Here is an 11,436-nt window from a genome sequence, read left to right as displayed (position 1 = left end):
AGCGTGATCAGTGGGAGGAATACAAACAACAGTGTCGCCGCTCGGCGGCCGGTAAGAGAAACTGAATGTTCGAAAGGTTGTTGCCTGCACTTTTTGCCGCTGGCGCCAACTGTTAGCGATTAAGAACGAAATAAACAGTCATTACCCTATTGAAGTTTAAAAATGTTATAGCCGTTATTTGAGCTGGAAAACTTGCTAAAGTAGTTGCAATAACATGCTCTTTCGTATTATTAAATAAAAACAAGAATTCATTAAACATTTTAGGACCCAATTTTACCCTTATTTCAAACATTCTATGTTTCTTTTTCTAAATGTAATATTATAGGAAAAAACATAATTATAGGTATAAAGACTGTTGGTTTAAAATTAAATAAATTTCACCTTCTTTTATACATAGGCTGTTCTTTGGAGCTATATTTGTTTTGTTTCCAACTGATAAAAGGGCGGCAATTTATTGGCGAACAGAGAAATCGATTACTGCAGTTACTGCACTAGTTCCTTCAATATACCGTTTCCCCGATTAGCCCACTTCCCCGAAAAGTTTTTGGCACTCATAATTGTCGTAACTTTATACATTTCAGGGTGGTGAACGAACTGGCCATCTAATATGCACCCTTCTTTATTTAATTGGTGGATCTATCGAGTTTTACCGTCCTCAGCATTTTTGCCGTAATGTGTATAGCCAATAATGACAGAATACCACCTTCTTTTGATTGCTTATCGTTCTTTCTCGTTCACTATCCAGCCACTGAAGACTATTATAGCACCTATTGAAACTGCACCACTTTTCAAGGAAACCGGTCATTCGAGGAACTGGCATTCCGGGAACTGGCATTCGGAGAAACAACATTCGGGGAAAAGTAGCACAATCACTTCGATGATTTTGAACGCATTTCTTTTATGTCTTTTAGTTTTATTATGCCTCAAAAATTGTTGACGTCCAATCTTCTATTGGTTTAATCATAAAATTTGCACTCTTTTAAAAATAGGCTGGTTTTTTCTATTTAAACTATTTTAAATTGTATTATTTAGTAAAGCTAAATGTTAACCATTTATATATTTTGCTGTTTTATCAATTCTTGCAAGAATGACAACTTCAGAACCTGCCAATATTCAACATAATTCTTTTGCGAGCACATGATCTTCTTTCGAGATTTGCTGTAAAAAATATTTTAATCACAAATCACAATCCAAAATTAAAACTTATATTGAATTGTATAAAAATTTGGCAACAAATATTTTCTTCTAAAAATGTGTTGTTCATTTGAGTTATGCTGTGGGAAGATTTTTTTGCTTTCAAGCCTTAAACATTTTAAACGAAATATAATCTGCTCTCGTTTATATGCTATTTTTGCATTATGCTGCAATAATAGATCTTTGGATTAGAGCTTTTAATATTTTGCAAATAAATTTTCCCTTCTTTTTGTTGGGGATAATCTAACCACTTTGTATTCAGTGTGTAATAATACCAAAACAAACCACCTTGTAGTAAACTCTTGATCTCGTGAATAAATATCATTCTTCAGTTAAACGTCAAAGAGACTGCGCGTGTTTTACTTTTCTCTCAGGTTATTGGCCCGGACTACGCCCTAACCTCAAAAAGTGCACTTTTTTTTTTCGGTGCGAGTAAGACTGTTCGGAGCGAGCGGAGTTGACCGTCGCGGAAAGTACACGTTTTTCGTCGTTTGTTCTCGTTTGCGGGTGTGTGGAACTCGGTGGAGATTGAAGAGGACCGAATAATTTACCTCTTCGATGGCTCCAACTATGCGAACTGGAGTTTTCGCATGGAGGTCCACCTGGAGGAGTTGAATATGCTCGAGTGCATTCAGCAAGAGGCAATTGACGTGCCGCAGTACCAAGTGGCGGCGACCGATTCCGCGGATATACGCAAGCAGAAGGCGGATAAATTGGCAGATCGACAGAAGCTGGATGTGAAATGCAAGTCGGTGCTTATCCGGAACATCGCGGATTCCCAGCTTGAGTGCATCAAGGGGAAGCGTTCTCCGGTGGAAATTTGGACGACGTTGCGGAACACATATGCTCGGAAAGGGATCTCTGGTCAATTTTACCTTCTCAAGAAGCTATCGACAATGAAGTTCGACGAGTCCGGATCGTTGCAGGCGCATTTGATGCTCTTCGATCGGATGGTGAGCGACCTCGACTCCGCTGGAATCAAGCTGCAGGAAAAGCTGGTAGTGTTTTACTTGCTTCAGACGATGCCTTCGTCCTACAGCCAGTTAGTGACAGTGTTGGAAACGCTTGCCGCTGATCAGTGCACGCTCGACTTCGTTCGTGCGCGATTATTGAACGAAAGCGTGAAACGAGATCACACCCACGAATGTGAAGGCGGTGGTGCATCGACAGCGTTCGCGGGGAAGAGCGGAAATTTCAGCGGAAAGAAGGTCAAGTGTTTCTCTTGTGGGAGGATCGGCCACAAGCGGTCCGATTGCCCGTCTCGGAAGGATGTGGAGTCGGGAAGAGACTCGAAGAAAAATGGGAAGAAGAAGCAAAATGCTCACTGTAGTGAAACAGAAGTGACATTTGTAAGCGATTCGCTCCGTGGAAACGATGGTGACAGAGCGAGATTAAAATGGATCCTTGACTCCGGTGCGTCTGACCATATGGTCTGTGCGAAAGATTGGTTACGTGATGTCCAGAAACTTGAAGAGCCAATGATCATAAAAGTCGCATCGGGTCAAACCCTGCAGTGCCGCTACGTCGGCAAAGTGATTATGGTTACGAAGATCGGTGAACGGGAGCTAAAATGCACAGTGGAAAGAGTGCTTTACGTTCCGGAACTGAGCTATAACTTGTTTTCCATTCGGCGCGTGAGTGAGCTGGACATGCAGGTAGTGTTTGACAAGGACAAGGCGTTAATCAAGCGCGAAGGTCGTGTACTGTGTACCGGTAGTCGTCACGATCGACTGTACGAACTGAACGTGAGAATCCAGAAAGTTTCGCAATCGGAAGTGTTTGTTGCTGAGAAGTCAATGGATGGTGAAGAGCTTTGGCACCGCAGATTCGGCCACATCGGCGGTACCGGTTTGAAGAAGATTTTGATTGCGGGTATGGTGAAAGGAATGGATCTGGAGCAGAAAGCGGTGCGTGGTGACCATGTATGTGAACCATGTATGATTGGAAAGCAGACTCGGATGCCGTTCGTCGAGATGCCGCTGCCCAGAAGTACCCGACCCCTCGAGCTCATCCACAGCGACGTCTGCGGAGCGATGACACCTGCGGCGTGGAACGGTAAGCGTTATTTTCTAAGTTTCACGGATGATTATACGCATTTTTCCGCGGTGTATTTCCTAAACACCAAGGACGAGGTATTGGAAATGTTCAACACGTACGTCGCTATGACAGAAAACCATTTCGATAGCCGCATATCGCGTTTACGCTGCGATAACGGCGGTGAGTACGTTGGCCACAAATTTCGAGATTTCTGTAAGGTCAAGGGGATTCAGATCGAATTCACAGTCCCATACACCCCGCAACAGAATGGGGTCAGTGAAAGACTGAACCGTACCGTCATGGATAAAGCTCGGGCGATGATTGCTGACGCCGGTATGAGTAAGAAAATGTGGTGTGAAGCGGTCCTCACTGCGGTTTATTTGATTAACCGTAGTCCGACGGCAGCGCTTACAGAAAATCGAACCCCCTATGAAATGTGGTATGGCCATAAGCCGGATGTCTCAAAATTGCGGATTTTTGGCAGCAAGGCGTTCTGCTTGGTCCCAAAGGAGAAGCGTAATAAACTGGATTCCCGTAGCAAGATTTGTCACTTCGTTGGGTACGGGGTGAATGGGTACCGTCTATGGGATGGCCGGAAGATCGTAGTAGCGAGGGACGTCGTGGTCGAGGAAGTGGCATGGCAGCAATCAAACGGTGGTCGAAGCTGTACATCGAATTCGGAGCAACAAAGCGTGGATTGTCGTCGTTTGGCGGGACCGTTCGGTGAAGTTCAAGCGAGAGTTCAAGAACCGGAGGTGCTGCAGCCCGATCCACAAGCGGAAATCGAAGAAGAAGAAGCCTTGGTGGACCCAATGGTAGACCAGGAAGCGGAAGCAACACGACGAAGCCAGCGTACCCGAAACCCACCGGCAAGACTGAACGATTACTTGTGCGTCGTGGCGTACGCGCTGAACTCGGAGTGCTTTGTGGAGGATGTTCCGGAAAGTATTGAGGAGCTGCAGAAGTTGGAAGACTGGCCGGAATGGAAGGTGGCTGTTAGAGAGGAGTTGCGATCGCTGGCGGAGAACGATACGTGGGAGTTGGTGGACCTCCCTAAAGGGAGAAAGGTTGTGGATAACAAGTGGGTGTTCCGACTAAAACTCAACCCAGACGGAACTATCCAGAGGTGAAAGGCACGACTGGTCGCTAAAGGCTTCACTCAGCGATACGGCTTCGACTATCATGAGACGTACTCGCCAGTTGTGAAGATGTCGACCGTAAGAATGATGCTAGCCTTCGCCAATCAGCAAGACCTAGGAGAAGCGGAGATGTTCCTCGGTCTGCGAATAGAGCGTGATATGGCGGCCGGTACCATGAAACTCAGCCAGCAGGGATACGTTGAAGCAGTTTTGAAGCGTTTCGGGATGGAACTGTGTAAACCGGCGTCCACTCCGATGGAAGCTGGACTGCAACTACCAAAGGGGGGTGAAAGCGGCCATCTGGACAAGCCTTACAGGGAATTGATTGGTTGCCTAACGTACTTGATGACAACCTGTCGTCCCGATCTGAGTTCCGCTGTAGCGTATTTCAGTCAGTATCAGTGTAATCCAACTGATGAGCACTGGATTCACTCCAAGCGGATCCTTCGTTACTTGAGCGGCACAAAATCGCGTGGCTTGGTGTACAAAAGAATGGATGTGATCGACCGGCAGATTGTGGGATTTGCTGATGCGAATTGGGCGACCGACGTGAACGACCGTCGTTCCGTTTCCGGATATCTTTTCCGGATTTACGATGCTACAACTTCGTGGACAACCAGAAAGCAGCGAACCATTGCTCTGTCGTCGACCGAGGCCGAGTGTTCGGCACTTGCGGATTGTATTTGTGAAGCGATTTGGATATGCAAGCTGTTTGAAGAACTCAAGATACGAGACCAGAATCCAGTGGAGATCTATGAGGATAACCAATCGGCTATCGCCATAGCCGAATCTGAAGCACCATCGAAGAAGCTGAAGCACACAGCCGTGAAACTGGAATTCATCAAGGAGTGCGTTGCAGAGCAGAAAGTGTCTGTGAAGTACCTTCCAACCGGAGATCAGCCAGCTGATATGCTAACGAAGGGACTATCACCTGTTGCCTTTAAGAAGCATTGCATTAATTTGGGAATACTAGAGTGATCAGCTTAAAGAGGGGTGTTGGGGATAATCTAACCACTTTGTATTCAGTGTGTAATAATACCAAAACAAACCACCTTGTAGTAAACTCTTGATCTCGTGAATAAATATCATTCTTCAGTTAAACGTCAAAGAGACTGCGCGTGTTTTACTTTTCTCTCACTTTTATCAAGGTAGGGAGTCGATGCCGGTTATGGACCCTTTGCGTATTATGGACCCCCTACAGAAAAACATAAAATTAACACTCTAGGCAACTTTATCCCTATGAAAATCCACCGGGGGAACTTCGATTACATTGTTAGTCAGCAGTTTCAGGCAAAATATTTGGTTTGAGACGCATAAATACAGATATTTGAACAGTTTTGTAAATGAAACCATACAAGAGGGTCCATAATACGGTGGTAGGTCATTTGGCATAAAGTCGTTTGGCATAAAATCGTTTGGCATAATGGTCATTTGGCATAATAGTCGTTTGGCATAATGAGTCTGAAACCAAGAATTTCTCAATTTTTCGTTTATACATTTTTATTGAATCTTTCTGATGACATCAGGCTTGTTTTGGAGTCAATTGATACAAAATGACACTTTATTCAACAATCATTCGCTCTTGAATAAATTTAAGCATATGAGGAAAGTTATTGCCAATAGTATTTTATTGTTTATCCAGAAATTATCCTTCTTTCAAATATTAATTCTTCTTTTGAGTTTCGCTATTGGAACAAATTTTTGCACTGAAGATTTTTATATATATAGCACAAATTTACCCTTCTTTTAATTGTTCAATTTTTTTTAAAATATGGTGTAACCATAATTATGGGTATGAAAACTGTTGATTTAAAATTTCAATAAATTTCTCCTTCCTTCATGCATAGTAGGGTGCGGCTTATTTTTCAAAAGCTCTCAAAACCAAAAATTCGTATGCTCTACTGAATTCCAATCACATTAAAAGAGAAACCTTAAAATATGAACTAAAAATATTAACATTTAGAGGTGGCGCAAGCGTCTTGAAGGTGAAATTTCAAGTTATGAAAAATGACCTTCAGTGAAATAAACATAACTTTGTAACTTTTCAACCGATTTTGAAACTTTTAGCATAAATACCTTTAAAATTAAATTTGTAAAAACTTTTTAGAACATCGAATTTGTCTAAAATCAAAACTAGTCTTAGTTAAAAATACTTTTATCCAAATTTTTCCTCATTTTACTAAAAAAATCATTTTTGTTTGACCATAACTTCATAATAACTTAATCGAATCCGAATCTTTTTTCATGTTTTTGAAGCAAATTTATTTGTTTTTAAATTGTTCATACAACACATTTTTCTAAAAAATGGTTTTGACTTAGTTGTTCAACAAAAACTACCCAAAAACATGATTTTTCAATGAAAAAATCAAATTTTTATTGATTATTTAGGTTTTTTTTCGCTAAAAATTGTTTATTTTTTCAATTAAACTTATATTTATAAAGCATCTTGCCTTAACTACGAGTTGAATAGTGCATAAATATTTTAACATACGCAAAAATATTTTTGTAGCAAAATTATTTAAAAATTGTTGCAAAGTCATTCACGAAGGTTAAACAAATGAGAAAAACCAGTTTCAGCTTTGAAGATAATATTTAACTGGAAAAAAAATAAAAAAAAAACTGGCATTTTTCGTTAAAAAATCATGTTTTTGTTCAGTTTTTGCTGGAAAACTTGGTCAAGACATTTTTTAGTGAAATGTGATGTATGAAAGGTTTGAAACCAATTAAATAATCTTCAAAATCATGTAAAAAGATTTGGAATCAATTGCGTAATCATGAAGTTATGGTCAAACAAAGTTGTTTTTTTAGAAAAATGAGGAAAAATTTTGAATAAATTACTTGTAACTTAAACTATTTTTGATTTTAGACAAATTTGATGTTCTATAGAGTTTTAATAAATTTAATTTTGAAGGTATTGATGCTAAAAGTTTCAAAATCGGTTGAAAAATAACAAAGTTATGTTTACTTCACTGAAGGTTATTTTTCATTACCTGAAAATTTACCTTCAAGACGCTTGCGCCACCTCTAAATTTTAATATTTTTGGCTCAGATTTTGAGGTTTCTCTTTTAATGTGATTAGAATTCAGTAAAGCATACGAATTTTTGGTTTTGAGAAATTTTGAAAAATAAGCCGCACCCTAATGCATAGGCTGTTCTTTAGAGCTATATTTTTTAAGTATTTTGCTTACAATTGACAAAAGGGCGGCAATCGATAACATTGATCTGCTCAAATTTTCAGCGAAAAGAGAAATCAATTACTGCAGTTACTTCGATGGGTTGTTCTACTATTCCCCGAATGTCGTTTCTCCTAACGCCAGTTCCCAGACTATTACAATTCCCCGACTAGTTCACTTCCCCGAATTTTGTTTAGCACTCATAATTGTCGTAAATCAATACATTTCAGGGTGGTGAACGAACTGACCATCTAATATGCACCCTTCTTTATTAAATTGGCGGTTCTTTTGAGTTTTACCGTCCTCAGCATTTTTGCCAACACGTGTATAGCCGAGAATGACAGAATACTTCCTTCTTTTGACTGTTTATCGTTCTTTCTCGTCACCACTTTTCGGGGAAACCAGTCGTTCGGGGTAATGACAAAGGGAAAAGTATAGCACAATCACTTCGATGATTCTGAACGAACTTTTTTATGTCTTTTCGTTTTATTATGCCACAATATTTTTTGGCGTCCATTCTTCTATTGGTTTAATTATAAATTTTGCCTTCTTTTAAAAATAGGCTGTTCTTTTTATGTATACTGTTTTAAATTTTATTATATAGTGAGGCTAAATGTTAACCATTTTTATATTTTGCTGTTTTATCAATTCTTGCCAGATGTGTTGTTAGAATGATAATTATTTTTGAAACTGACAATATTCAACAATACTTTTTTGGGGAAAACGCGTGATCTCCTTCCGAGGAGATCCGGAAAAAATATTGTTTCTAAAATATATTTTTCCTTCTCTCGATAATAGACGGTGTTTTTTAAGTACACTTTCAAAATTATAATTTAAATTAAACCGTGGAAATGTTTTGCCACAAACATTTTTTAAAGATGTGTTGTTCATTTGAGCTATGCTATGAAAATATTTTTTTACTTTAGAGCCTTATACATTTTAAACGAAAAATAATCTGCTCTCGTATATAGGCTATTTTTGCATTAAGTCACATTGATAGATCTTTGGATTAGAGCTTTTGATATTTTTGCAAAATAAATTCCATTTTTTATCAGGTAATTTTCATCGAGTGTTACGTCCAAACTGGGACAGAGCTTGATCTGCAGCGAAATATTCTATGAGCGTTCCCTTGATGAATAACTGCGAACTTGCTTTGCCAATTTACTGTTTTCAAATATGTATATCGCAACAAGCTCAAAGATACTCTGTGTTCTGAGATGGAGAGACCCGTCACGAGTTTTATTTTATTAATGCTCTCTATATCACAACTATTTTTGAAATTCTTAGCTTGGAAAATCTCTGAACGAACACCACGCTTGTTTAGAATCTACCATTTTTTGCTATAGGCTCGGTGGTATTGATCTCGGTAAAAGCTTAAAAAATGCCGATATTTATTTTAAGTCAATTATTATGCCTAACGACCATTATGCCAAACGACTTTATGCCAAACGGCTTTATGCCAAACGAACTTATGCCAAACGGGGTACAATCCCATAATACGCATTACCAGGTGGGTCCATAATAGGCATTCGGACAACAGTTTTTCAAATGCATATTTCGCTGGAAAAATCGAATGATTTTGTATGTTTCATAGACGTACTATGAAGTAAAGACATTGAATTTGTTGTTAGACTCCACAAAACGTATATGCGTCTGAGATATCATTACGGAAAAGCGTCTAGAATGAATTTCTGCTATTAAGGGGTCCATTACTAGCATTGAAACCCTATTTTCATCAAATGTTACGTCCAAACTGAGACGTAGCTTGATCTGCAGCGTTTTCTTTATTAACCCCTCTACCGGCAGCTTCATTGTTTACCGCAAAATTCAAATTCATTATTCGTTATAACTTTTTTGTTTTTTAATATTTTTGTACCATTTTTTCACAAGTTCTCGAACAACTCTTTTAGTTTAGGAATCCGTGTCGATATTAATCATTGATGATCTGGTTTTAAAGATATTCCGATGTTCCTTTGGGGACCGACATTTTCCATATAAAATGTTTTTGGCGGCCATGTTGTTTTCGATCAATTTATCAAAAAATAAAATGTGGGCTATATAATTCCAGGTAATAAGGAGCTACTGCGAAAAAATCATACAAATCAGTTGAGAATTCTTGGAGATATCTGAAAATTACGATATGATATTTTTTGAAGTTTTTAAGATCTTTATTTGGCCAGCGTGGTTCCAAAAACCCAAATGCTCATTACTTAAAAACGGCTGCACCAAATCGCTTCATTTTTTCACAACATACGATTATTAATGTATTGTTCCGAAGAGTGAATATCCGAATACGATTAAAATTCTGTAGCCTGAGAAATCAACGGGGGGTTCTGGTTACGGGTCGGTCCCCCAAGGAATTTGGGAATATCTCCAAAACTAGGTGACCAATGATCAATATCGACACAGATCCTTAAACTAGAAGAGTTTTATGAGGGCTTGTGAAAAAATGGTGCAAAAATATTGAAAAACAAAAAAGTTATAACGATTTGAATTTGAATTTTGCGGTAAAAAATGAAGCTGCCGGTAGAGGGGTTAATAACTGCGAACTTTCTTTGCCAATTTGCTATTTTCAAATATGTATATCGCAACAAGCTCAAAGATATTCTATGTTCTGGGATGAAGAGAAAATTATTATTCCGAAAAGATCTTCCACCAGATCCATCACGAGTTTCATTTAGTTATGCTCTTCATTGTTACAATAATTTTTGACATTCATAGCTTGTAAAATATCTGAACAAATACAACGCAAATTGATATCCTACCAAAAATTTTTGCTATGGGCTCGGTAGTGTTGATCTCGGTAAAAGCTGCAAAAATGCTGATATTCATACTTGGGTCAATCATTATGCCAAACTGCCAAACTTTAAGAGGACTTCCTGGGGGAAATCCCCGGCGGAATTTGTGAAGGAAATCCCTGGAGGCCAGAAGAGTTTCTGGAGGAAATTCTCAGATGAATTCCTGGATGGAATCTCCGAAAAAAATGCTATTGAAAATCTCTAGAGGAATTCCTGGAAGTCCCTAGAGGAATTCCTGGAGGAAATCGTCGAATGAAAAAAATCCTTGGGGATTTTTCTAATGAAATCCCTGGAAAAAATTATGGACGAAATCCCCGATCGAATTTCTGAACAAAATTCTCGCAGGAATTGCTATTGGAAATCCCCTGAGGAATTCCTGGTGCAAATCCTCAGAGAAATTCCTGGAGGTAATCTTCAATTAAATTTTCTGAGATAATATCTGAAGCAACTCTCAGAGAATTTCTGGATGAAATCCCCAGATGAATTCCTGGACGGAATCTCCGCGGCAGTGTTGTGAAAAACTCAATTTCTCACAACTCACGCTTGAGATTTTTCATGCGTGAGTTGTCAATCATGCAACTCAGCAGTCAAAAAATCATGGATGAGTTGGCTCACCTTTTTAACTCATTGTCTCGTATTTCCACAGTTTACTAGCAAACGGCAATAATTTCTTGTTAGTCTGGTAAAATTATGTTAATCCTTTCTAACGTAAACAACAACATTCGGGTTTCACGAGTTTTTGCCGGGTTTTGCGACTGAATCATTTTTTACGGTTTGAGTTGATTGAGTTGATTTTGCATCAAAATCTCAAGCGTGAGATTTTCGAAGCAGATCTCTAATGAGTTTGCTCTCACGGGAGAGCGTATTGATTGAGATTTTGAGTGTGAGTCTATCAACACTGCTCCGCGGAAAACCCCGAAGGAATTCCTGGAGAAAAAGCCCGAAGGAATTCTTGGAGGAAAACGTTAGAAGAATTCTTGCAGCAAATCTCCGAAAGAATTCCTGAAAGATTTTCGGACGAATTCCTAATGGATTCCTCGCTGAAATAACTTCTTAGGTTTCTCTATAAATTTGAACATTTGGAAAATATGCGCC

The sequence above is a fragment of the Aedes aegypti genome, chromosome 1 (genome assembly GCF_002204515.2).
Source record: "Aedes aegypti strain LVP_AGWG chromosome 1, AaegL5.0 Primary Assembly, whole genome shotgun sequence".
NCBI classification, from domain to species: domain Eukaryota; kingdom Metazoa; phylum Arthropoda; class Insecta; order Diptera; family Culicidae; genus Aedes; species Aedes aegypti.
The sequence above is the reverse complement of the archived record's forward strand: the minus strand, read 5'-3'. Positions refer to the sequence as shown.